This window comes from Bos grunniens, chromosome 7 (genome assembly GCF_055505025.1).
Source record: "Bos grunniens cultivar Pamir isolate PY7600 chromosome 7, Bosgru_T2T1.0, whole genome shotgun sequence".
Taxonomy (NCBI): Eukaryota; Metazoa; Chordata; class Mammalia; order Artiodactyla; family Bovidae; genus Bos; species Bos grunniens.
In genome coordinates this window covers 23661123-23686666 of record NC_141171.1, presented here as the reverse complement: position 1 = coordinate 23686666, position 25544 = coordinate 23661123, and positions in this window count along the sequence as shown.

Here is a 25544-nt window from a genome sequence, read left to right as displayed (position 1 = left end):
TTCCTTTTATTTCTTTTTCTGCTCTGATTGCTGTGGCCAAAACTTCCAAAACTATGTTGAATAGTAATGGTGAAAGTGGGCACCCTTGTCTTGTTCCTGACTTTAGAGGAAATGCTTTCAATTTTTTACCATTGAGGATAATGTTTGCTGTGGGTTTGTCATATATAGCTTTTATTATGTTGAGGTATGTTCCTTCTATTCCTGCTTTCTGGAGAGTTTTTATCATAAACGGATGTTGAATTTTGTCAAAGGCTTTCTCTGCATCTATTGAGATAATCATATGGTTTTTATTTTTCAATTTGCTAATGTGGTGTATTACATTGATTGATTTGCGGATATTGAAGAATCCTTGCATCCCTGGGATAAAGCCCACTTGATCATGGTGTATGATCTTTTTAATGTGTTGTTGGATTCTGATTCCTTCAGAATGGGAGAAAATAATAGCAAATGAAGCAATTGACAAACAACTAATCTCAAAAATATACAAGCAACTCCTACAGCTCAACTCCAGAAAAATAAATGACCCAATCAAAAAATGGGCCAAAGAACTAAATAGACATTTCTCCAAAGAAGACATACAGATGGCTAACAAACACATGAAAAGATGCTCAACATCACTCATTATCAGAGAAATGCAAATCAAGACCACTATGAGGTACCATTTCACACTAGTCAGAATGGCTGCGATCCAAAAGTCTACAAATAATAAATGCTGGAGAGGGTGTGGAGAAAAGGGAACCCTCTTACACTCTTGGTGGGAATGCAAACTAGTACAGCCACTATGGAGAACAGTGTGGAGATTCCTTAAAAAACTGGAAATAGAACTGCCTTATGATCCAGCAATCCCACTGCTGGGCATACACATTGAAGAAACCAGAAGGGAAAGAGACACGTGTACCCCAATGTTCATCACAGCACTGTTTATAATAGCCAGGACATGGAAGCAACCTAGATGTCCATCAGCAGATGAATGGATAAGAAAGCAGTGGTACATATACACAATGGAGTATTACTCAGCCATTAAAAAGAATACATTTGAATCAGTTCTAATGAGGTGGATGAAACTGGAGCCTATTATACAGAGTGAAGTAAGCCAGAAGGAAAAACATAAATACAGTATACTAACGCATATATATGGAATTTAGAAAGATGGTAACAATAACCCAGTGTACGAGACAGCAAAAGTGACACTGATGTATAGAATAGTCTTATGGACTCTGTTGAAGAGGGAGAGGGTGGGAAGATTTGAGAGAATGACATTGAAACATGTAAAATATCATGTAAGAAACGAGTTGCCAGTCCAGGTTCGATACACGATACTGGATGCTTGGGGCTGGTGCACTGGGATGACCCAGAGGGATGGTATGGGGAGGGAGGAGGGAGGAGGGTTCAGGATGGGGAACACATGTATACCTGTGGCGGATTCATTTTGATATTTGGCAAAACTAATACAATTATGTAAAGTTTAAAAATAAAATAAAATTAAAAAAAAATTTTTACCTTTTGTAAAATCTAGCTGTGGTAATTAATCTTCTGGGTAGTTCATGCAAACTAAAAGACTTCCTTGGTGGTGAGAATTTCCAGAAATGCTGCAATTCAGGGGGATATTGGAGCAAGATGAAAGTGGTATGAATGGTCTTTGTGAGGTCTCAAGGCCAGGTTAGAGTTAGGGGCCAGTTTGGTACATGTGGGATTCTACTGAGTGATATTGCATTAATTAAAGGGATCAAATAAATACTTTCTGTGCATATTCTTAAACATAATACTTTCAATGATACAAAACCTCCACTGGTAATTATGTAGTAAGAAAAATGGTCCTCGTACATTATATCCATTCCTTAAAGTCTTTGATGTTCCATACCAAATGTCCCTTGAGAACATAGTATTTGGGAAAAAATCATCTTCTAAAGTTATTTTATAAAAATTATCTGTTACTTTTGGCATCTTTTAGTGAATCTTAGATAACATGTAGTTATGTTGCTGAAACACTGATATTATAAGAAAAAATGTTTGAGGAGGCTTGCCGTCCTTCTGAGACTGATGTGAGTAAAACGAGTAACAGAATATCTGTTTGCCTTTGTTCGAAACCATTTCTTATAACTTTTCTTAAACACTGCGAATTTCATTCTATACTGGTCATGTTTCTATTGATTGCCTGGTCACAGACCAAGCAGTGATAAGTTCTAACTAGCCGATGGCATTCCTGAGCATGTCTGATGCAGGGTGAAACAATTCTAGCTCTTTAGTTCTCTAAGAGCTTTTCCCTGAAAATACCTCAGGACAGAAAGACATGAGGCCAAGGCTAAGATAAAAATTGAGGAAGTAATGGGTGTTTTGGGCAAATTAATGCCACCATGCCAATAGACTGATTTTGTTTTTCCCTGACCTCAATAGGTCCTGAAGCTCTGTTCCAAGAGTGTATTTTTGTTGTGCTCAACTGGAACCATTGAAATGTCAGGCTAATAAATGTCACCTCACTAATTTGTCTGGATGTAGCTATAAAATTCATTGAAACTGAGTCAAATCAAGAATTGTTGAATTTAACTGAAGTGTGTACATTATAGGATTTAAATTGTTATTGCTCAAATACATTTTCCATTAGTATAGTTTGCTTTATAGTAGGGTCTCAATTTATATTGTGTTAGCCTCCCTTTTATAAGGGGATTTGATTTTAGTATTACTGGGAAGAGACAATGTCAATTAAGAAGGATATTTTTTGTCTTCAGTTTTTGGAAATTTTGATGGCAAAAAAAATTGCTTTTAGTGATATGGTTCTTACTTATGGTTCTTATAGTTACTCAGTAGATTAACTGAGCTAATACTGAAAGCAGACAGTATTGATACTAACACTATTATAGTATATTTAATATTATAGATATACTATTATAGAATATTAGTAATGTTATAAACTGTTCCCTTACTAAGGGAATAGTATCTTTATCCTCTCCAATAATGTGGAAATAAAATATATTGCTATCAAAAAAAAAAAAATAGAATGTTAGCAGAAAAAGTCTTAGAGCTCAGGGTTAATTTAGCTTTGCATATATATATATGTGTGTGTGTGTGTGTGTATGTATTTGTATTTTCTTTTTGTTGTTGTTGTTTTTTGTTTGTTTCAATGCCATTCTCCCTAATCTTCCCACCCTCTCCCTCTCCCACAGAGTCCATAAGACTGTTCTATACATCAGTGTCTCTTTTGCTGTCTCGTACACAGGGTTATCGTTACCATCTTTCTAAATTCCATATATATGCGTTAGTATACTGTATTGGTGTTTTTCCTTCTGGCTTACTTCACTCTGTATAATAGGCTCCAGTTTCATCCACCTCATTAGAACTGATTCAAATGTATTCTTTTTAATGGCTGAGTAATACTCCATTGTGTATATGTACCACTGCTTTCTTATCCATTCATCTGCTGATGGACACCTAGGTTGCTTCCATGTCCTGGCTATTATAAACAGTGCTGCGATGAACATTGGGGTACACGTGTCTCTTTCCCTTCTGGTTTCCTCAGTGTGTATGCCCAGCAGTGGGATTGCTGGATCATAAGGCAGTTCTATTTCCAGTTTTTTAAGGAATCTCCACACTGTTCTCCATAGTGGCTGTACTAGTTTGCATTCCCACCAAGAGTGTAAGAGGGTTCCCTTTTCTCCACACCCTCTCCAGCATTTATTATTTGTAGACTTTTGGATCGCAGCCATTCTGACTAGTGTGAAATGGTACCTCATAGTGGTTTTGATTTGCATTTCTCTGATAATGAGTGATGTTGAGCATCTTTTCATGTGTTTGTTAGCCATCTATATGTCTTCTTTGGAGAAATGTCTATTTAGATCTTTGGCCCATTTTTTGATTGGGTCATTTATTTTTCTGGAGTTGAGCTGTAGGAGTTGCTTGTATATTTTTGAGATTAGTTGTTTGTCGGTTGCTTCATTTGCTATTATTTTCTCCCATTCTGAAGGCTGTCTTTTCACCTTGCTAATAGTTTCCTTTGATGTGCAGAAGCTTTTCAGTTTAATTAGGTCCCATTTGTTTATTTTTGCTTTTATTTCCAATATTCTGGGAGGTGGGTCATAGAGGATCCTGCTGTGATGTATGTCAGAGAGTGTTTTGCCTATGTTCTCCTCTAGGAGTTTTATAGTCTCTGGTCTTACGTTGAGATCTTTAATCCATTTTGAGTTTATTTTTGTATATGGTGTTAGAAAGTGTTCTAGTTTCATTCTTTTACAAGTGGTTGACCAGATTTCCCAGCACCACTTGTTAAAGAGATTGTCTTTAATCCATTGTATATTCTTGCCTCCTTTGTCAAAGATAAGGTGTCCATATGTGCGTGGATTTATCTCTGGGCTTTCTATTTTATTCCATTGATCTATATTTCTGTCTTTGTGCCAGTACCATACTGTCTTGATAACTGTGGCTTTGTAGTAGAGCCTGAAGTCAGGTAGGTTGATTCCTCCAGTTCCATTTTTCTTTCTCAAGATCGCTTTGGCTATTCGAGGTTTTTTGTATTTCCATACAAATTGTGAAATTATTTGTTCTAGCTCTGTGAAGAATACTGTTGGTAGCTTGATAGGGATTGCATTGAATCTATAAATTGCTTTGGGTAGTATACTCATTTTCACTATATTGATTCTTCCAATCCATGAACATGGTATATTTCTCCATCTATTAGTGTCCTCTTTGATTTCTTTCACCAGTGTTTTATAGTTTTCTATATATAGGTCTTTAGTTTCTTTAGGTAGATATATTCCTAAGTATTTTATTCTTTCCATTGCAATGGTGAATGGAATTGTTTCCTTAATTTCTCTTTCTGTTTTCTCATTATTAGTGTATAGGAATGCAAGGGATTTCTGTGTGTTGATTTTATATCCTGCAAGTTTACTATAATCATTGATTAGTTCTAGTAATTTTCTGGTGGAGTCTTTAGGGTTTTCTATGTAGAGGATCATGTCATCTGCAAATAGTGAGAGTTTTACTTCTTCTTTTCCAATTTGGATTCCTTTTATTTCTTTTTCTGCTCTGATTGCTGTGGCCAAAACTTCCAAAACTATGTTGAATAGTAATGGTGAAAGTGGGCACCCTTGTCTTGTTCCTGGCTTTAGAAGAAATGCTTTCAATTTTTTACCATTGAGGATAATGTTTGCTGTGGGTTTGTCATATATAGCTTTTATTATGTTGAGGTATGTTCCTTCTATTCCTGCTTTCTGGAGAGTTTTTATCATAAATGGATGTTGAATTTTGTCAAAGGCTTTCTCTGCATCTATTGAGATAATCATATGGTTTTTATTTTTCAATTTGCTAATGTGGTGTATTACATTGATTGATTTGCGGATATTGAAGAATCCTTGCATCCCTGGGATAAAGCCCACTTGGTCATGGTGTATGATAGGTTAAAAATTACATAAAGTGAAATGCTCAGATCTTTACTGTAATCTTTCAGTCTATTTGATGAGGAGATATCAATAAACAGAGTATTTCCATCATTTTGGAAGTCCCCTCTGTCCCTTTCACAGTCAGTCCCCTCAGGAACAACCACTGAATTGACTGCAAAACCCCTGATGTTGGTTTTGATTAATCTAGAATTCATATAGTTGGAATCATACATATGTACCTTTTTCTGTCTGTTTATTTCATTTAGCATAATATTTTCACAGCTCCACTGTGTGTGTCAGTAACTTACTCCTTTTTATTGCTGAAAAGTGTTCCATTATAGGAATATCCTATAGTTGTTTTTTTTTTTTTTTTTTTAAATCCCTTCTCTTGTTGGTGGTCATCTGGGTTATTTCCAGTGTGGGACTGTTATTAATAAAGCTGCCATGAACGTTCATGTATAAGCTATCTTTGTATATATATGCTTTCATTTCTCTTGGGGAAAAAGTTAGGAGTGGAATAGTTAGAGGAGTCCTGGGTCAGAGGATACATGTATATTTAACTTTTTAAGCAAATGCCAAATGGTTTTTTGAAGTAGTTGTAGCATTTTACCTTCTGACCTGAAATTCAGAATTCCACTTGCTCCAGGTCATTTCAGACTTGGTGTTGTCAACCATTCTTTGCCAGTTTTACCTGTTATGAATATTTCTTCCAGTTTGTGGCTTTTTATTGAGTCATGCTTTTTTTTAAGAGCAAAAAATTTTAGGTTTTAGATAGTTTAGAAATAAAGCTTTTTTTGTTTTTGTATATAAATCTGTTATTCATCTTGATTCAATTTTCAGTATGATATGAGGTAAATATCAAAGTTTTTTCATCCCTAATGGATAATCAGTGTTTCCATACCATTTATTAAAGAGATTTACCTTTCTCTCTTAATTTAGTTCTATTTTCAAATATCAAGGCTCTGTTTCTAGACTGTTCAGTTCCATTGATCTATCCTTTTGCCAATACCATACCCTTTTGGTAACTATGAAAAGTATGTAAGTGAAAGTCACTCAGTCATGTCCGACTCTTTGTGACCCCATGGACTACACAGTCCATGGAATTCTCCAGCCCAGAATACTGGAGTGGGTAGCCTTACCCTTCTCCAGGGGATCTTCCAAACCCAGGGGTCAAACCCAGGTCTCCTACATTGCAGGTGGATTCTTTACCAGCTGAGCCACAAGGGAAGCCCAAGAATACTGGAGTGGGTAGCCTATCCCTTCTCCAGAGGATCTTCCTGACCCAGGATTCCCTGATAGCTCAGCTGGTAAAGAATCTGCCTTTAATGCAAAAGTTACCTTGGTAACTATAGCTATATAAACAGACTTAAAATTAGGTGGCATATATTTCTCCTTTTATTTCTAAGGCTATTTCAAGCTATTTTTTTTTTTTTTTTGCATTTTTTGAGCTTTAGCAGGTTATAATTGTTATTTTGTCAATGGTTTCTTTTGCTCTATAGGATCTTTTTAGTATCATGTATTTTCATTTGTCTTTTTTTGTGTTTGTCTTGCTTCTGTTGTTAAATACTATTTTAGTTATTTTTCATCCTTTACCTTTTAATATACATTTTTAATTGCCTTGCCAACTTAAAAAAATCTTTAATGGATTTTAATTGTGATTGCATTTAATCTATAAATATATTTGGAGGGACCAGATATGTTAACACCATTGAGTCCTCTGATTCAGAAACGTAGTATTTATTTATTTGTTTGTTTGTTTAGTTTTCTCTAATTTCTGTCAGGAATGTTTTATAGTTTTCAGTGGGTCAATCTTGTGCATCATTTGTTAATATTTATAAATTTAGGAAAATATTTAGAAATATTTTTAAATAGTTGGTGTTTTGATGCTATTATAAAATATTTAAATTTTTATTTTCAAGTAGTTTATTTTTAACTTACTTATTTTGGATAGTGAGTTTATGCTTTGCCATATTACTAAATTTGCTTATTACTTTTTGTGGTATTCTTAAAGACTCCTTAGGATTTTCTTTGTATACAATTATGTCATCTGAAAATAAAGACAGTTTATGTCTTTGTAATCTCTATAAGCTGTTTCTTCCTCTTGTTTTACTGCAGTAACGGGGACCTCTAGTTGAATATTGTTTTAGATCTTTCTTTTATTATGGGAAGAATATAATTTTCTTCTCTTGGGTCAACAGTAGCAGAGACTATTGTCAGTTGGGATGGGGGGAGCTTATGTCCCTTATGTAGCATGGGAAGCATGGCCATGTATATCTGAGATTGGTAACATGAAAATCCTGTGTAATCCAGGCAAGTGCAGGGAATGATCCGTTTTTCTTTCTTTTCTCTAGCTGGAGTTAATTCTTCTTTCTTTGTTTTACAGATATAATAAAAAAACCTAAAGTAATTATTCATTTAGTTGTACATGTATACTTTTTCCCTCAAAAAATAAAAGTTTTCCATGTGAAGGTCTTTTTGTGAGATTTGACTTTTTTGTGAGATCTATCTAATTGCTAAGCTTTTCCTTCATTGGAAGCCTTCAAAAGTCAATTAAGCCACTTTGGTCAATGACTCTGGAAGTTGTCATCTCAAATACTTATATAGGGCAATATAACCTTTGAAAAATTGGCCATCTTTGAACCTGTTTCCTCATCTCTCTGAAAAAAAGAAAGAATAATAGAATACTTTCATTAAGTCATAATATTATAGAAATATTTATATAGTTAGTGCTTTGATGGAGAACAGAGTTACAGAGAGTTATCTTCTGGTATTTATCTGGTTCAGTACCTATGTCAGAGACTTAAGTAATCGTTTGTATGACAGTTATCTCAATAATCAACTTCTAAGATGTTTATTTGTAGTTTTAATTTGTATGAATTTAGTTATCAATTGCTACATTTGCTTGAATAGAAAACAAAACTTTTTACAAAGCTATGTAAAGGCATAGCTAGAAAGGATTCTTATAAATCTTTCTCAAACATATTTTTAGTTCAAATTCATAGTGTATTTATTTGGATCTTTATAATATTGCTACTCTATGTAGAAGTAGGTTTAATGCTTTACCTGTTTTTGTTTCAGTATTTTCAAATTTAGTTTAGACATTTAAGTATTTGAACTTGCTAAAGTGGAGTAAATTAATATTTAAGTATATAATTATTGTTCGTCAGTCTTTCTAGTCAATAATTTTAGATGAGATACTTGCTACTAACTGTAATCTAGTACTGTGGGTTTGTTTCCTTTCTATTAGTGACATTGCTGTTTCATATGCCTCCAAAGCAGGGTCCTGAAGTGCTATTTAGTGTTCCTAAGCACATAAAGGCTGTGCTGTGATACACAGAAAATGCATGTGTTGAATAAACTTTATTTGCCATGAATTATATTGCTATTAGCTATGAATTCAATGTTAATAAATGAACAATATATATTAAATAAGGTATTTTCAAAGAGAAGCATAATAAAACAAGAATATGTATTGATCAGATGGTGAAAATATTGTGACCAGAGGCTTACAGAAACCAAATTCTTTATTTCCCCTAGGAGCAATGATTCATTGTTTGCTAATTAGTGTTTGCAGCAACTTTATAGGTTATAACTTCCATGGATAACCAGAATTGACTCTATAGTTGACCTTTGAACAATGCAGGTGTTTATGTATAATTTATAATCGGCCCTCTGTATCCTTGGATTCAACCAACCATGGACCCCACAGTACTGTAGTGTATGCTGTTGAAAAGTATCTGCACATAAATGGACCCATGCATTTCTAACCCACATAGTTCAAGGGTCAACTGTATTTCAGTTGTGATGGTAACACAGCTTCTGTCTGTAACAATTTACACTGTAATCAAAATATGTAAGTGGTTATTTATTCACACTTTCATCAGCAGTGTCTATAAGGGAACTTTCAAATCTTTGTCATATAGGTTCAAAAAGGTATCTTACTGTTGTTTTAATTTCCTGTCTTGAGTTATATACATCTGTATTGATATGTGTAAATATGTTTGTATGAAGGGTTTGCCCATATCCTTTCTCCATGTTAACAATTACATTATTGGTGTTTTTTCTGGTAAATTTCTAAGGGCACTTAATATACAGTGGAAAATTATCCTTTGTGGTGTTAGTTGAAGATATTTTTTCCTCAGGGTCATGTGTCTTTTATCTTTGAGTAAGGTTATTTTTCTTTGTGTAACCGTAACGACTCTTAAGTTTTTGCATAGTGAAGTTTATCAGTCTTCTTTCTGATTTTTGTGCTTTCCTTAGAAAGACTGTCTCTAATAATGGAAATAAATTTTTTTAAGTTTTAATATTTTCTTCCAGTCCTTTTAAATTTTATATTTAGTGTTAAAATATTTGATTCCAGCTTATTTTTTTCTCTTTTTTAAAAATGGCTAGCTGGTTGAAACAACCACTTTTAAAAAAATCTATTTTCTCCATCAATTCAAAATGCCATTTTGGTGTCAATATATCAACTTTCCCTATATACTTAAATGTATTAATTTTGTGAACATATTTCCAATTTTGTAAAGTATACTCGCACAGAAGAGACCAGAAGAGAAATATGTCAATACATTTATACAAAATAAATGAGGTGGTGCCTAAAGAGTGAGCCCAATTGGGCTGGCATGTGTTGTTTTCCAAATGTTTTAACCTATCATTTCTGTGGGAGATTCTGAAACCAGTAGAAAATTAATATCAGATGATACTTCAATTCTTAGAGCTTTTGGTTGAAAGTAAAACAAAAGTGTCTTAAATTTACCAGTATAAGTTTTGTGAATTCTCTGTATGCCATTATTCCTAACAGGTCAGTATGGAGAAAAATCATTCAGCACTACATCCCTAACATTCAGGTCCAGTGAAATGGATTCACTTTCCTTAGTTAAGTCTCACATTGTTTGGAAATGCTAGTTTATTACACGAAAATCCACATTAACCTACAAGGCCAGTAATAGCCTGCTAAATATAACAGACCCCACACATCCCTGTAATTCTACAAATTAATGGTTTCATACATGGAGAGAACCCCTACCATGGTCAAGAAACCCAAATTAGTTATTCTGCCTGCCTTTTCCAAAACTGAGCCATTGAGAAGGTGACAAAGATTAGTGATGTTGAGCACTAATAATGATGATCCTGCTGACAGCCCTCCAATTTTAAAAATAATTAGGTGTTTTTTTTTATCCAGTTTTCTGTGCGATGTTAAATGTTCACAGCTTCTTAAATAGCTATGTGACGCCATTCTTGGGAGACATTTAAGACATTACCCTCCCTACGCCCCAAACCCCAGAACCTAACCACAAAGGAAATCGTAACAGAAGTAAGATCTTATGGAAGGTTTTACATAGAGGCTTCCTTAGAACTAAAGTTAGCAATATTCTGACTCATTTTCTGCTGAGCAGCTATATAGTTGTTGAGGAAACTTAGATTTTCCATACACTTAGTGAGTTCACCAGCATACACAGCAAGACTGAAAGCAGTTCATCACCCCAAGTATTCTCTGTTAACACAACTGGGAGGGAGAATAATTAAGTAGATCTCTTTTTAGAAATCAACTCCAATTTATAGAGAATAATTTGTTTATCAAATCCTGGTTGATTTTACTACCAGGTTTGTTGGAACTTATGCACCAGTACTTCTTAGTTGGAGACCTGGTGGTTACTTGTGGTTTTGTTAATGGCAGCATCTTTACTTGCCTTGTTATCATACGTATCAGAAAAAAACTTGATATTGACTGTTTGCCACATTACATTAATTTAGGTCTTCTCTTGGGTCAGTTAACAATCTGTCAGAAGCTGCTGAAGGTATTTGCTATTGAAAGCATTTACTGAATCTATATAATGACTGAGATGTTCTCTTTCAAAGTCTCTGAACACTGGATAGAGAAATACCATGTTCTACGCAAATCTTTTCTAGTGTCTTTCCCTCTATGGGATTTGGTGAAGGATGATTAGATGGGATTGAAGGCTATGCACCTTCTTCTCCCAAAGATGGACTCTACGTGGTATTTCAGTTATATACTGCTTTGCTATATAGAGCCCCCAAATCTGGTTTTAATAAATTCATTATTTACAATTTATTATTTTACAATTTATTATTAGCTGATGTTTCTGCCCATTGATGGTACTGGACATTTGAAAATCTAATAATTTTTTACTTGCCGTCTTTCATGTGGCTATAGGCAGATGGTGAGTGGGCCTGGAGTCATCTGAGGGTTCTACTAGACATTCAAGGACTTCTCCCTTCATACACTGAAAGCCTCATCAGTGATGATTGGAACCACGTGGCATTGGTCAAGCAGATCTCTGGGCAGATTTATGAAATCAAGACACGTGACTTAATCCATCTTTAGAAACTTTCTTCTTATCTGTGATTTCAGTCCTGTTCCCCCTGCCCTGAAGTTTTGTGCACTTAAAAGCTAAAACCTATTCTGTAAGACCTTTGATGCCTTTTAAATAGGTTGGAAGCGTCACTCTAGAAATACAGTGTGCAAAGTCTTTCATTTTGTTTCAAATTGCACATGCACATTTTTACTAATGCTGCCAACTGAAGCCTTTGACACAATGTTTTTTGAGTGTTTAGAGGTTTATATTTCTTTTTATGGAGAATTAACAAAATTTTCTCATGAGCTCCAGATGGACCTACCCTTTAAAAATTCTTCTAAAAATAAAAACTGCTAACTTTTCTTTTGGTATACTGATAGAAATTAGATTGTAACTGAGTTGAACTTAATTTTTTTATATTCAGTTTTTCTTAATTGTCTCAGTTTTTGCTTGCAAGGAACTGTTACAAAGTCTGAGCTCACTCTGCTCACAGCAGGACAGGCCAATAAATCCAAGCCGAGGTGTTGGGCAAGGAAGGGACTTTATTCAGGAACCAGCTGACTGAGAAAATGGCAGGCTAGCACCTCAAAATAACCATCTTATCCAGCCCTGGTTGCCAGGTTCTTTTATGGATCAGAGATGGAGGGAGGTGAGGAAACAAAGTAAAAAAGACTTATTCAGTCTTTGCAAATGTCCCCTAGAATGGCAAAACTCAGGCAAGAGGATGTGTTAGTTTTATTTCCTTACAGTCCTTCACAGGTTATCTCCCTTGAGGCAGGCCATTATGTATGCCTACAGTAAAAAAAAAAAAAAAAAAAAAGCAGCAAGATGAGGGTTAAAGTCTTAGAAGCAGATCCAGCATGAATTCAAAATTAACCCGTCTCGGTTACAGAACCATGTGTACAAATTATTTGTGTCCTCTAAATCTTGAAATCTTGGGTATTTCTATTCTTTGAGACTCATTTGTTTTTGAAGAATTACTGAAAGGCACACTATGGTTCTGACTATAATTTTTTCTTCATGACACCAAGACGACTACTACCTGGAGTAATTTTAAAATTAGATATAAAGGTGCTGCATCTGTACAATGCAGTATGGGTTTAGTGTCGTTACTGGTTCTGAATCATCTGGAAGGAAGGATTTTTGTATGAATTAAGCTGTATGTTTTACCTTTGGGCTGATCATGTCACCTTTGCTACCATTTGGTTTGATACATCTAGCATGTCTAATCTTAACACCTGAAAGTTTAAGGCACTTAACTAGAAAGACAAATGGTATTTCATCTGCCTCTCCAGGCTTTGTCAGATGGGGGAATACATAACGGTAAAAAATGTTTACCAAAGGAAGAATGAAAAATTTCAAGGATGTATTCCCAAACTAGGTTCTAGTGATCACTTTCCTTTGCTAGTTCATTTGTGAGAGTTTTCCTGGATTTGAGCACTTTGGTTAAAAAAAATTTATTAAAAAACTAAAGGCTGTGTTGTGCCAAACTCACTAGCTATTCTATTTTGTGACTGACATTTCCTTGGCCACTGTGTTAGTGCAAGCATGATTTAAGTTAGGCAAAATAGTATTATTTGCAGAAACTGTCTCAATGATGACACATTGGTAGTGAAATAATGGTTTTGAATATAGGCAGTGGACAGAGTTGGATGCAAAATGACTCTTTTACTTAGTAACCATCTGACCTTGAACTGGTTAATCTCTCTAGACCTCAATTTTCTCATCTGCAGAATGTAGATAATAAGAGTTCTTACACAAAGTAAGAACTTTGGGCTTCCCTGGTGGCTCAGACGATAAAGTGTCTATCTGTAATACAGGAGACCCAGGTTCAAACCCTGGCTGAAGGAGCCTGGTAGGCTACAACCCATGGGGTCAAAAAGAGTTGGACACAACTGAGCGACTTCACTTTCACTGTTTCACACAAAGTAAATGAGACACACGTGTGCACTGATATCCTCATTTGCCCCTCCAGATCCATTCTCTACCCTTCTCCTCCCTGCTCTCTTTCTCAGGAAGCTGACCGGCATGGACCACAAGAGGCTTCCTTGTCCTTGCCTCAGTTGGTTTGGACAATAGAGAGCCCAGACACAAGAGCAGGGAGAGGGCTGAAGTGAGGTTGGGCATTTTTTCTGAACCGTTGCCCTGCAGCATTCCCTTAGGCTTACTGTTTCTCCCCAGAAACTCAATTGGTAGAGTGTGTACTTATATAGTTCCTTATGCATTGTAAATGCTCCACAAAGTGATATTTATCATTTAAAAGAGTTAACAGCCTGTAAATTAGTGTTACAATACATACAAGCCGTATGTTGACGAAGCGCACTGCTCAGATTGTGGTAAAAGCACAGCATTATTTTATTTACCACTGCGTGTTTAAGCTTCACTTCGAGGAGATATCTTCCTCTTTCCCCAGAGGACAACTCCAGCAGTCTGCTGATCTCCAATTTCTCTGCTCACTGTTAAATGGCAACCCTGTGATCACTTTAGGCCACAGGGTGTGCTTAGTCACTCAGTTGTGTCTGACTCTTTGCAACTCCATGGACTGCAGCCCACCAGGCTCCTCTGTCCATGGAGATTCTCCAGACAAGAATACTGGAGTGGGGTGTCATATCCTCCTCCAGAGGATCTTCCCAACCCAGGGATCAAATCCAGGTCTCCTGCACATTCACAAATTAATAATTAGAATGCCCTGGCCATGTAGCAATAAAGATCTGACCTTGGTCAATTCCTCTCCCATTTTGCCGGTTGTATCTGGCTCTGGGCTGGTACCTGATATTGGTGTGAGACAGGGTCCTGGCTCTCTCCCATCTCACTCCTCTGTATCTCACTAATGCTATTTTAGAAATGCCGGAGTATTAAGGGTAGGAGAGAACACTGCTTGGTTAGGAGGGTTCACTCTCTGTGGACTTAACAGAGCTGGTGCCCCAGGGTGGGCCTTGAGATGGATGAAGCTGATTCTTCTCTCATGGATTCTTTTTGAGTTCATCACAACTTTTCTGCTGGGGCTTCTCTCTCACAGTTCCCTTGGCCAGGACACAGGGTTACCTCCCACTCCAGTTTGTTCTGTCTTAACATATATCTGATATGAAACATGGTGGTATCCCTCCCCTGACTCCTTCTCTTGGCTTCCTCAACCAAGCTCTTAGTGTATAAAATACCAGGCAGGAGACAGACCCAGCCCCTAGCCCACTTGAGCTTTGAGGCACCAGGCATCTTTGTCTTCAATGGCTGGGTGCACATTTCAAAGCTTTAGTGCAGCTGCCCTGAAGCTCCCCCACCAGGCCTGGAGATAGAAGGCAGCACACCCCAATCCATCCTCAAAAAGTGCTGAAGGTGAAGCTGCTGCTGCCGCTAAGTTGCTTCAGTCGTGTCCGACTCTATGCGACCCCATAGACAGCAGCCCACCAGGCTCCCCTGTCCCTGGGATTCTCCAGGCAAGAACACTGGAGTGGGTTGCCATTTCCTTCTCCAATGCATGAAAGTGAAAAGTGAAAGTGAAGTCGCTCAGTCGTGTCCAACCCTCAGCAACCCCGTGGACTGCAGCCCACCAGGCTCCTCTATCCATGGGATTTTCCAGGCAAGAGTACTGGAGTGGGGTGCCATCGCCTTCTCCGGAAGATGAAGCTAGTTCACTCCAAAGAAAACATCACTATATTCTTAAACCTGCCAGCTTCTCTGGCCCCTTTTGTGTCCATGGCTAGACTGAGGGATTCAAGAGTCAGGAACAGATTCTGGTAGAGTTCTTGCTTAGTAACTCTGCATTAAGTAATTATTTGGTGTATGTTGAGTGTTTCCTTGGTAGCTCAGATGGTAAAGAATCTGCCTGCAATGCAGGAGAAAATGAGAAAGTGCTAGTCACTCAGCCCTGTCCAACTCTTTTCAATCCCATGAAGCCTGCCAGGCTCCTCTGTTGATGGAATTCTCCAGGCAAGAATACTGGAGTGGTTAGCCATTCCCTTCTCCAGGGGATCTTCCCAACCCAGGCATATTCATTACAGTCTGAGCCACCAGGGAATCCCCCAATGCAGGAGATCCACAGTGAATCTCTGGGTCGAGACAATCCCCTGAATGGAGTCGCAAAGAGTCAGACACAACTCAGAGACTGAACACAACAACAACATCATCATTTATCATATCAGCCTTATTGTAGAAACACACATTTTAATACATTTGGCAACTTTGTTTAGTGTTTTTTTTTCCTTTAATTTTTATTTCTTAGTACAAAACTTTAATAATCAGGACCTGGCTAGAAGATAAAGAGTTTTGTGGTTGGTAGTTTGATGGTGTTGTTTATATTATTTTTGTTCTGCATGTGTTTGAGTCTTTTCACTATGGGTTCCAACTGGAGATAGAGAGCTAGGTTGAGACAGAAATAGGAATCATAATACTGCAAGTACATAGAGTGGCTGGTACTGACATCTGGTGCTAGATCTGTGGGTGAGGCAAAGGCACAGGGAGGCATCTTGCACCCTGGAATTTATAATGAGAAGAGAGAAGTAGAGAGGAATCAGTGTCATGGAAAGTAGGATAAAGTGCCTTGGGAATTCAGAGGGAAGAAAGTACTCCTACAGTCTGAGGGTCTGTGGCCAGAACATACTTTTGCAAGTTTTTAGGTCATAGAAGATAAAAGGAAGCAGTCGAAAGGTCCTAAACCTAACTCTTTTTTGTGGCATCTGTGTTTAGCTTAGCTGATAAAAAGTCCTCCAACTCAAACCCCTTCGAGCCAGCAAACACGGTCTGTGACTAAACAAGGATGGGTCTTTCCTAATCACCGGATATGGCAAGCATCCGTTTCACATAGTGGACTGATAAAAAGATGAGCTTAGACCCCAGTCCTGATACTTCCTGAGTGTGTTTGCCACTCCTAGATTTCAGTAGTAGCAACAGGGTGTTTCTGTGGGGCAAGAGGATAAAACACAAGGATGGCAGCTCAGAACTCTTGACATTCTTTGAAGGTGATGCTCAGATGTTCCGGGAATGCGAACGCTTTTAGAAAGAGATTGAAGGCTGCATCAATTAATATTAAGAATTGATATAATCGATATTATATCAATTCTTATTATATAATTGATATAATTCTTAATATAATCAGATTTAAGGTCTGATTTAGCCTTGTTTACAAAAAAGAGGGTGTTTTCTATAAAATAAAATTATGTGTAAATTTTAAAATATGCACAAAATAAAGACAATGAACTAATGAACTCCCATATAGTCATCATCCTGAGAGCTCCAAAACAGTTGATATAATTATACTTTGTCCTAGGTTTTTTACTCTTCAGAAATACATACTGTAAAAAAAATACATAATCTAAATGAAAAATGTAAATGACACTGAAACAGAAATGTAAGTATTCTCGCAAAGATGACCATTTTCATTTCAAAGATTAATTTATGATCAATTGCTTGTACAAAATTTCTTTTGATGAATTCAACATGATGGCATGATGTCTGATAAATCCGATGGCATGGCTAACTTTATTCTTCTCTTTATATATTATAATTTTTTAAGTATATGGAATTAGTAAGTATATATCATTCTCATATTTACAACACTTTTGTTGAGTAGTCATTAGATTCCCAGCTTAATTCACCAAAGGACAAACAAATGATGTACTCAGACTTGACATTTGGTCAGCCTGTGATGTCTTTTCTTAATTATTCAGCAGTCAGTTGCCGAGATTCCTCATTCTCTACTCTGCTTCCTTCTGGCCCTTTACATTCACACTCACTCATTCATCAAGCCTCAATTTGTAACAGTGCCTCCTTAGTTGGCTGCGCTTTGGCCTTGTCTATCCTTCTTTTTCCTTAGACCTATCATTTTAGAATTTAAATATTCTAGTCACAGCCTTCCTAGAGTGTATAGCGTGAGGGGAGGGCTCTACATGGCTTAAAGAAATAATGTTTCATTACTCAAGGTTAACTCCTCCCCACAAAGCAAAGACAATAAATTTTAGAAATAAAGCCCTGAGCTTCTAATATAGGAGATTAACATTAACTGTCATTGCCCCAATTTCCTGTGGGTCTTATTATAAAGAAAGCAGCAGTAGAATAGTCTCATCTCGGACTGTGACCTGCCAATTAGGCATTTCTTCTCATCTTTAAAACTGTTCTCAGTACTCATTCTAAACAGATTTCACCTCTGTAATGTTTTATGATTTGTGTTAGTCAACAGTGTGTGATTTACCACTAAATTCACATTTCTTCTTTTATTTTTGAGAGGCAGAAAGTGAACAGTCTTGATTTTGATAGTGAGATTGGTATCTTTAATTAACCACCTTAGAAAATTGTAAGAGTCCACAATTTCCATCTCCCCAGCCAAGGTGGAAGACAATGTTTACAATGTGATGAAAGATCAAGAAAGAATGATCTCAAGTTCATTTTAACTCATAGAAAGAACAAGTTATTGGAATAATAATTTGAAGTACAAGTAATCTAGAGAATATGAACAGATTTCCGTGACGTTTTTGTTTTTGAAAAAACAGAATTGCCCTGGACTGAAGCAGATTGATTCACTTTGTTGACTTACATGTTGGAAAAACCTGATGTAGTTAAACTATTTTGATGATGTTAGTAATTCTTAAGTCAGATACAGAATACTAACAGTTTGGTTCTTGATCACTGTTATAGGGGGGGAAATGCAGGACATCAGAGGAATGGCAAATTGTTAATGTTGCTTAGACAAGACCATGTGATTATATACATATACACAGTTGGAAGGGAATGCTTATAGGTATGCTGTGTGGATAAAGAAGTTTTTTAAAGTCTGGGGAGCTGTAAGTAAAGTGAAAGAGTTTTCAGAGATCAGTCATACAACAACAAATGAAAATATTTTAATTAGCATTTTTAATAACTTGCATTTGTCTCCTTCATGTGTACACATTTTAAGTGGAAGTAAAACTTTAAACATTACTTAATAAAGCTGTTACATACATTTTCTCTGCTGGATTGAACTTTCCCTTTCTGGAATGCCTCTGTCTCCATTATAACTAGTTGTAATTATTCCTCTGCTGCATTTCAGGCAGTGACACATTTATGCTTCCTATATATGCCATGTATTCTCTGTACCCAGCCCCGTGCATCGTATGGGATGCAATTATTTGTTCTCGTCAAAGGGAATTGGGCAAAAATGATGTGTTACTTTTTGTATGAGAACACACTCTCACACCACACACAAAAATAAACTCAAAATCGCTTTATGACTTAAACATAAAACATGACACCTTAAAACTCCTAGAGGAGAACAGACAAAGCGTTCTCTGACATAAATCATACCAATGTTTTCTTAGGTCACTCTCTCAAGGCAATATTAATAAAAACAAAAATAAACAAATGGGACCTAATCAAACTTACAAGTTTTTGTACCTCAAAGGAAATAATAAAACAGATTATACAACTCAGTAACAACAACAGCAACAAAAATCCAGTTGGAAAATAGGCAGAAGACCTAAAGAGTTATCCAAAGAAGACATACAGATGGCCGACAGCCACATGAAAATATGCTCAGTATTGCTAATTACTAGAGAAATGCAAATGAAAACTGCAGTGAGATATATCACCTGACACTGGTCAGAATGGTTATCGTTTAAAAGTCTACAAATGATAAATGCTTGAGAGGATGTGGAGAAAAGGGAACTTTCCTGCACTGTTGGTGGGAATGATAATTGGTTCAGTTCCTATGGAAAATAGTATGGAAGTTCCTCAAAAAAAACCTAAAAATTGAGTTGCCATATGATCCAGCAATCCCGCTCCTAAGAAAATATCTGGAGAAAATTATAATTCAAAAATATACATGAACCCCTAAAACCCTATATCCATAGGAGGATGATTCATAATAAGTAAGGCATGGAAACAATCTAAATACACAAACACAAATACACACATGCAGTATTATTCAGCCATAAAAAAGAGCAGCAGCAACATGGATGGACCTAGAGATTGTCATACTAAGTGAAGTAATTCAGAAAGAGAACTACCATGTGATATCCCTTATATGTAACATCTGAAATATGACCCAAATTCATCTTTGAAACAGAAACAGTCTCACAGACACAGAGAACAGACTTGTGGTTGCCAAGGAGGATGGGAAAAGCGGAGGAATGGACTGGGAGTTTGGGCTTAGCTGGTGCAAGCTATTATACATGGAACAGATAAACAGCATGGGCCTAATGTTTAGTTCAGGAAACTATATTCAACATCCTGTGATAAGTAAGCCCTAATGGGAAAGAATATGAAAAAGAATGCGTGTGTGTAACTGAATCACTTCACTGTAGGGTAGAAATTAGCACATAGTAAGTCAACTCTACTTCAATAAAACGCTTTTTTTTTTTTTTTAAGAGTATTACAAACCTTCCCCTTGCTACTTCAGGTAACTGGGGGAAAAAAAAGACTCAAGATGGCAAACTTGCAACAAGTTGGGAATATTAACTGGTCCCTGAGTCACTGGTAAAGGCAAGCCACTTCACTACCTACGTTTGTGATATGAGTGAGAAAGAAACCTTTATTATGTTGAGTTGTCAAGATTTATTTGTTACTGTAGCATGATCTATTGTTCCTTGAGTAACATGCAGGCACGTTATTACATTACTGTGCTCAGTGCTAAGTCATGTCTGATTGTATTACTAGGAAGGGTGTAAAATGGAATTACCTGTTTTGAAAGTAAGTTATCATTTGATACACTGGTTCTTTTATGTTTATTCTTTTCTGATCTTGAAAATCGACTCCTAGAACTATATCCCAAGAAGATATAAATGTGCTGCTTTCATTCATCAAACTTGTATTTACTATAAAATTCCAATTTTATTTTAAACAACCCATTACATGTCTATGCCCATATGAATTTTTGCAAATACATATTACAAAAATTAGAAAGAAATACACAGAGATTGTCATTATGGTTTTGTTACTGGGCCAGAAAAAGGTAATGGAAATTAAGGGATTTTTTTAATTAGAAAAATATTCTATGTTTTTAAAAATCCATTTAAAAGCATTAGTTTTATAATAATGATATAAAACAACAAATGTCATAAAAGAAAATGTATAGAACAGTCTTTTGGACTCTGTGAGAGAGGGAGAGGGTGGGATGATTTGGGAGAATGGCATTGAAACATGTATAATATCATATATGAAACGAATCGCCAGTCCAAGTTCGATGCATGATACTGGTTGCTTGGGGCTGGTGCACTGGGATGACCCAGAGGAACGGTATGGGGAGGGAGGGGAGAGAGGAGTTCAGGATGGGGAACACGTGTACACCCGTGGCAGATTCATGTTGATGTATGGCAAAACCAATACAATATTGTAAAGTAATTAGCCTCCAATTAAAATAAATAAATTTATATTAAAAAAAAGAAAACTGTTTAAAGGTAAACTGAAATATATACCAAAGAGGATATATAAATGACAAATAAGCACAAGCAAAGATATTCAACATAGTCATTAGAGAAATGCAAATTAAAACCATTATATAATACCACTATATATCTAAAGTGTATAATATATACTCTATATAATGTATAGTGTATTATAGTGTATAATAGGTACTGACTTTGTGAAATAACTAGAATTGTTTTACACTGCTGGGTAGGAGTATAAAATGGTACAGCCATTCTGGAAAATTATCTGGCAGTTTCTTGTAAAGCTCATGCTGGGTTACTTAACCATATAGACCCAGCAGTCTTACTCCTAGGCATTTACTCTAGAGAAAGGAAGTTATGTTTACACAAAAACCTCTTCACAGATTTTTGTGATTGTATTCATAGTATCCAAAATGTGAAAGTGATCCAAGGGACTTCAGTGGGTAAATGGATCAATCTACTGATCCACAGAATGCAGCCCTTCTCAGCAATAAAAAGGACTGATATATCGGTACATGCAATAACATGGATTTATCAAAGGCATGTTGATTGAAACAAGCTCATCTCAAAAAGTTGCTCACTCTATGGTTCCATTTATATAACTCTTGAAAAGGCAAAGCTATGTGATAAAGATATTGACAGAGGACATATGAGTGATTACTAGGGGTTAGAGGTTAGGGGGAGAGTGTGACTATAGGGGTAGCACTCAGAGGTGTTCTAAGGTGATGAAACTGTTCAGTACTCTGGCTGTGGTGCTAGTTATACAAGTCTATTGTTATTTTTGTTTAGTTGTTAAGTCATGTCTGATTCTTTGCAACCCCGTGGACTGTAGCCGCTAGGCTCCTCTGTCCATGGGATTTCCCAGGCCAGAATACTGGAATGGGTAGCCTTACCCTTCTCCAGGGGATCTTCCCCACCCTGGGATCAAACTCATGTCTCCTGCATTGGCAGGTGGATTCTTTACTACTGAGCCACCAGGAAAGCTGATACAAATCTATACATGAGTTAAAAACCATAGAACTGTGTACCAAACAAGTTAATTTTATTGCATGTTAATTAAAGATAAAAATAAAAATCAGAAACAAACCACTAAATAATGCTTATCCTTCAAGCTTCACTGCCTTCATCACACCTGCTTTTCAAGTTTGGTCTAGTCCACATGAACTCCCCTTTTATTCCTTTAAAGGGTATTGATGATTACATCGTTTATCATTTGGTTCTTAACAATAGAATTCACTTCCTAGATCAATAATTATACTTAAAGTAACAGTGTTTACTGTCTACATCATTTATCAATGGGCACATCAGTTAATTGGTTTTACACTATTGCTTAGTCTTAAGGTGTTTGAATACTTTAGTTGGGCTGTACACTTGTCCCTTAGACTCAGTGTTGGACTCTGATGTGGCCAATTGCAATGTGGTTAAGCTGAAATAGCTGGGAAAATGATGTATGGACTGTAGGGGCCAAGGCTAGGCTTGTTTCTTGATAATTGTATTGGAAGTTGGGAATCATATTGAAGAACAGAATAGAATAACAGACCTGAGAACTATGAGATTAGGCTCTAATGCCCTATGTCATTCATTGTATGTAACAAATTAAATTCTCTCCTGTGATTTTGGAATGTGACTAGTTGGCACCATCCTTGTTAGAACTGAGGAAATAATCACTCAAATTATTTTTCTGAGTTCTATAAGTTCAAATGAGGATTCTAAATTGAGAAAGACTAGAAATATGGAGTTAGTAGGAGTGGAGTTCACGCTTTTCCATATAAGGGAAGGAAATTGGGGATAGATAGAAGGGGAAGGTTCTCTTGAGTGAAAGGAGAGGCCAGTACCACCCTGAAACCCACATGTTGGTGAGCGGTGGTGGGCAGTACTTTCATCTTGCTCCATCCACTGGCTGGTCTGCCCAGTGCCCAAGTGGGATTAGGAATATTCTCCTGGGGTTGGCATCCAAGGCTTGAATTTATTTTTCATAAGCTCTGAGCAAAGTTCTTTGGTCTCAAAGGTGTCATCTTTCTTTTCTGTGGTATACTGTATGGTAAAGGATAAAGCTAAGTAAAACCACCTAGAAAGTTGTGCTTCTTTTAATAAGCCTTTACCAAGGTGTAACGACAGGGTTTTCTCTGAAATCTTGCCTCTTATTTTTGCTGCTGCTGCTCAAATGTTCCAGAGTCCAAAACAACAGACCTGTGTGATTTAGAGTATTATAGATATGGACATGTCACTGTTAGAGGGCTTTTGTTCCCCTCGTCAGCTTTGGTGCGATTTCATTCACATTGCAAATAGCTGCTTTATATCACTTTTCCCTTTCCCCTCAGCATCTGTCGTTCTGTGCTTAGATTTCCCAGATTTCCTTTATATAACTTTATGTTTTATACTGTGTGCTATTTTGTCCACATGGTATAAAATATCGTCCCATAACCATCCTTCTGCTGCCAAAGCCCATTTTCTTTTTCTGCCTGTATTTTCAACCTAGACCCTTTGCATTCTTTTTCCCTCTTCATGCCACTGGTGCCACACCTTAATCTGGCATCATTGACACGTGTAATTAATTTGCTTCTTATATTTTGTTAGTTCAGTAACAAAGACATGGAACAAATATATCATATGTTACATCTTATTCTGTAACTGTTCATTTTTATTCTTTTGAACTCTTCTAGGCATTTTCTCTAACTATTCACTCTTAATGACCCCTGACCTTTATACCAGCTGTAAGTATGGAACTAGTCTTGTAATGGAAGTTACAGTCCTATCTATGCTATTTAAGGATGTGGGGAGAAATCTTTCACCTTATAATAGCATTCCTTTTAGTATTACCTTTACTTTTAAGACCTACCTGGGATTTTATCAACTGGGGGACTGGATATATGTAGATAATATACCCTTTATATATAAAGTACTCCTGGAGGACCAATGTAGGAAATAAATTTAATGATTAACCAAGTTGAACATTAGCTTGAAGTTTCAAGAAGACCTGAGAAGAAGGAGAGTTTTTATAAGAGAAGGAGAAATGAACATTACTTCTGGAATTTGGGCAGGGTGCTGCTGTGTAGGGGAGGCAGGGGTCCATCTGCTTGGAGAAAGGAGAGAGCAGACATAAAGAGGAGAAAGGAAGGAAGATACCAGGTGATGGGGAAAATGGAAAAAGAGGCTACAAAAAATGAATGTTCTGGTTATTCTTCTTAGCATTCAGAGTATACTCATGGCCAGGTATAGAGGAAGAGAAAGTTTCTACTTTCCATGGTACATATCAAAAGGGTTCCACCTCAGCCTACAGAATAAAAATCTAGTGAGTGAGAACTTTCATTTTCAGTAGTATCGTAGATTGAATAGTTTATGAACTCTGAAAATGCTTCACAGATATACATACCGTCATACATGCACATAAATCTCTTTACATGCATAGCTGGGTCTACAAGGATGTCAAGGTAATTGAATTCAAAATGATAGGTATATATTCTCACAACTGGCCAGTACTGAAGCTGACAGCTGCCCCAGTGGCCTGGAGCTTTAGTTTTAATAAGTAAAGGATGGTACACAGAGATCTGTGGGTTTATCAGAGACTCCAGGAGAAAATCAGAATCCCTGAAAAATGATCCTTACCAAAAGAGAGTACAAGAAAAAATTTTCTGAAGAGAGAGATAGTAAGGAATCTTGCCTGTCTTGACTGTGGCTCCAGTGGAGGGAAAACATCCATGAATATTTTGTAACTACAAATTGGCCTTCATGATGATTTGAAAGCCAGAATTCACTTCACCTATGTGGAGTAATGCACCTTAAGCCACGTATTTTGTTTAACCTGGTTATGTAAATACAGATCCTCTCTAGAGGATTATACACTCAACTTACACTTCAAAAAATGTAATAGAAAGGTCTCAAATGTGAACTACCTAACCCTCTATCTCCTCTGGAGTTAGAAAAGGCAGAGGAAATAGAGATCAAATGGCCAACATCCATTGGATCATTGAAAAAGCAAGAGAGTTCCAGAAAAACATCTACTTTTGCTTTATTGACTATGCCACAGCCTTTGACTGTGTGGATCACAACAAACTGTGGAAAATTCTTCAAGAGTTGGGACTACCAGACCACCTGACCTGCTTCCTGAGGAATCTGTATGCAGGTCAAGAAGCAAGAGTTAGAACTGGACATGGAACAACAGACTGGTTCCAAATTGGAAAAGGAGTACGTCAAGGCTGTATATTGTCACCCTGCTTATTTAACTTATATGCAGAGTACATCATAAGTAATGCTGGGCTGGATGAAGCATAAGCTGGAATCAAGATTGCTGGGAGAATTATCAATAACTCCATATATGCAGATGACACCACCCTTATGGCAGAAAGCGAAGAACTAAAGAGCTTCCTGATGAAAGTGAAAGAGGAGAGTCTTGACTTAAAACTCAATATTCAGAGAATGAAGATCATAGCATCTGGTTCCATCACTTCATGGCAAATAGATGGGGAAACAATGGAAACAGACTTTACTTTGGGGGGCTCTAAATC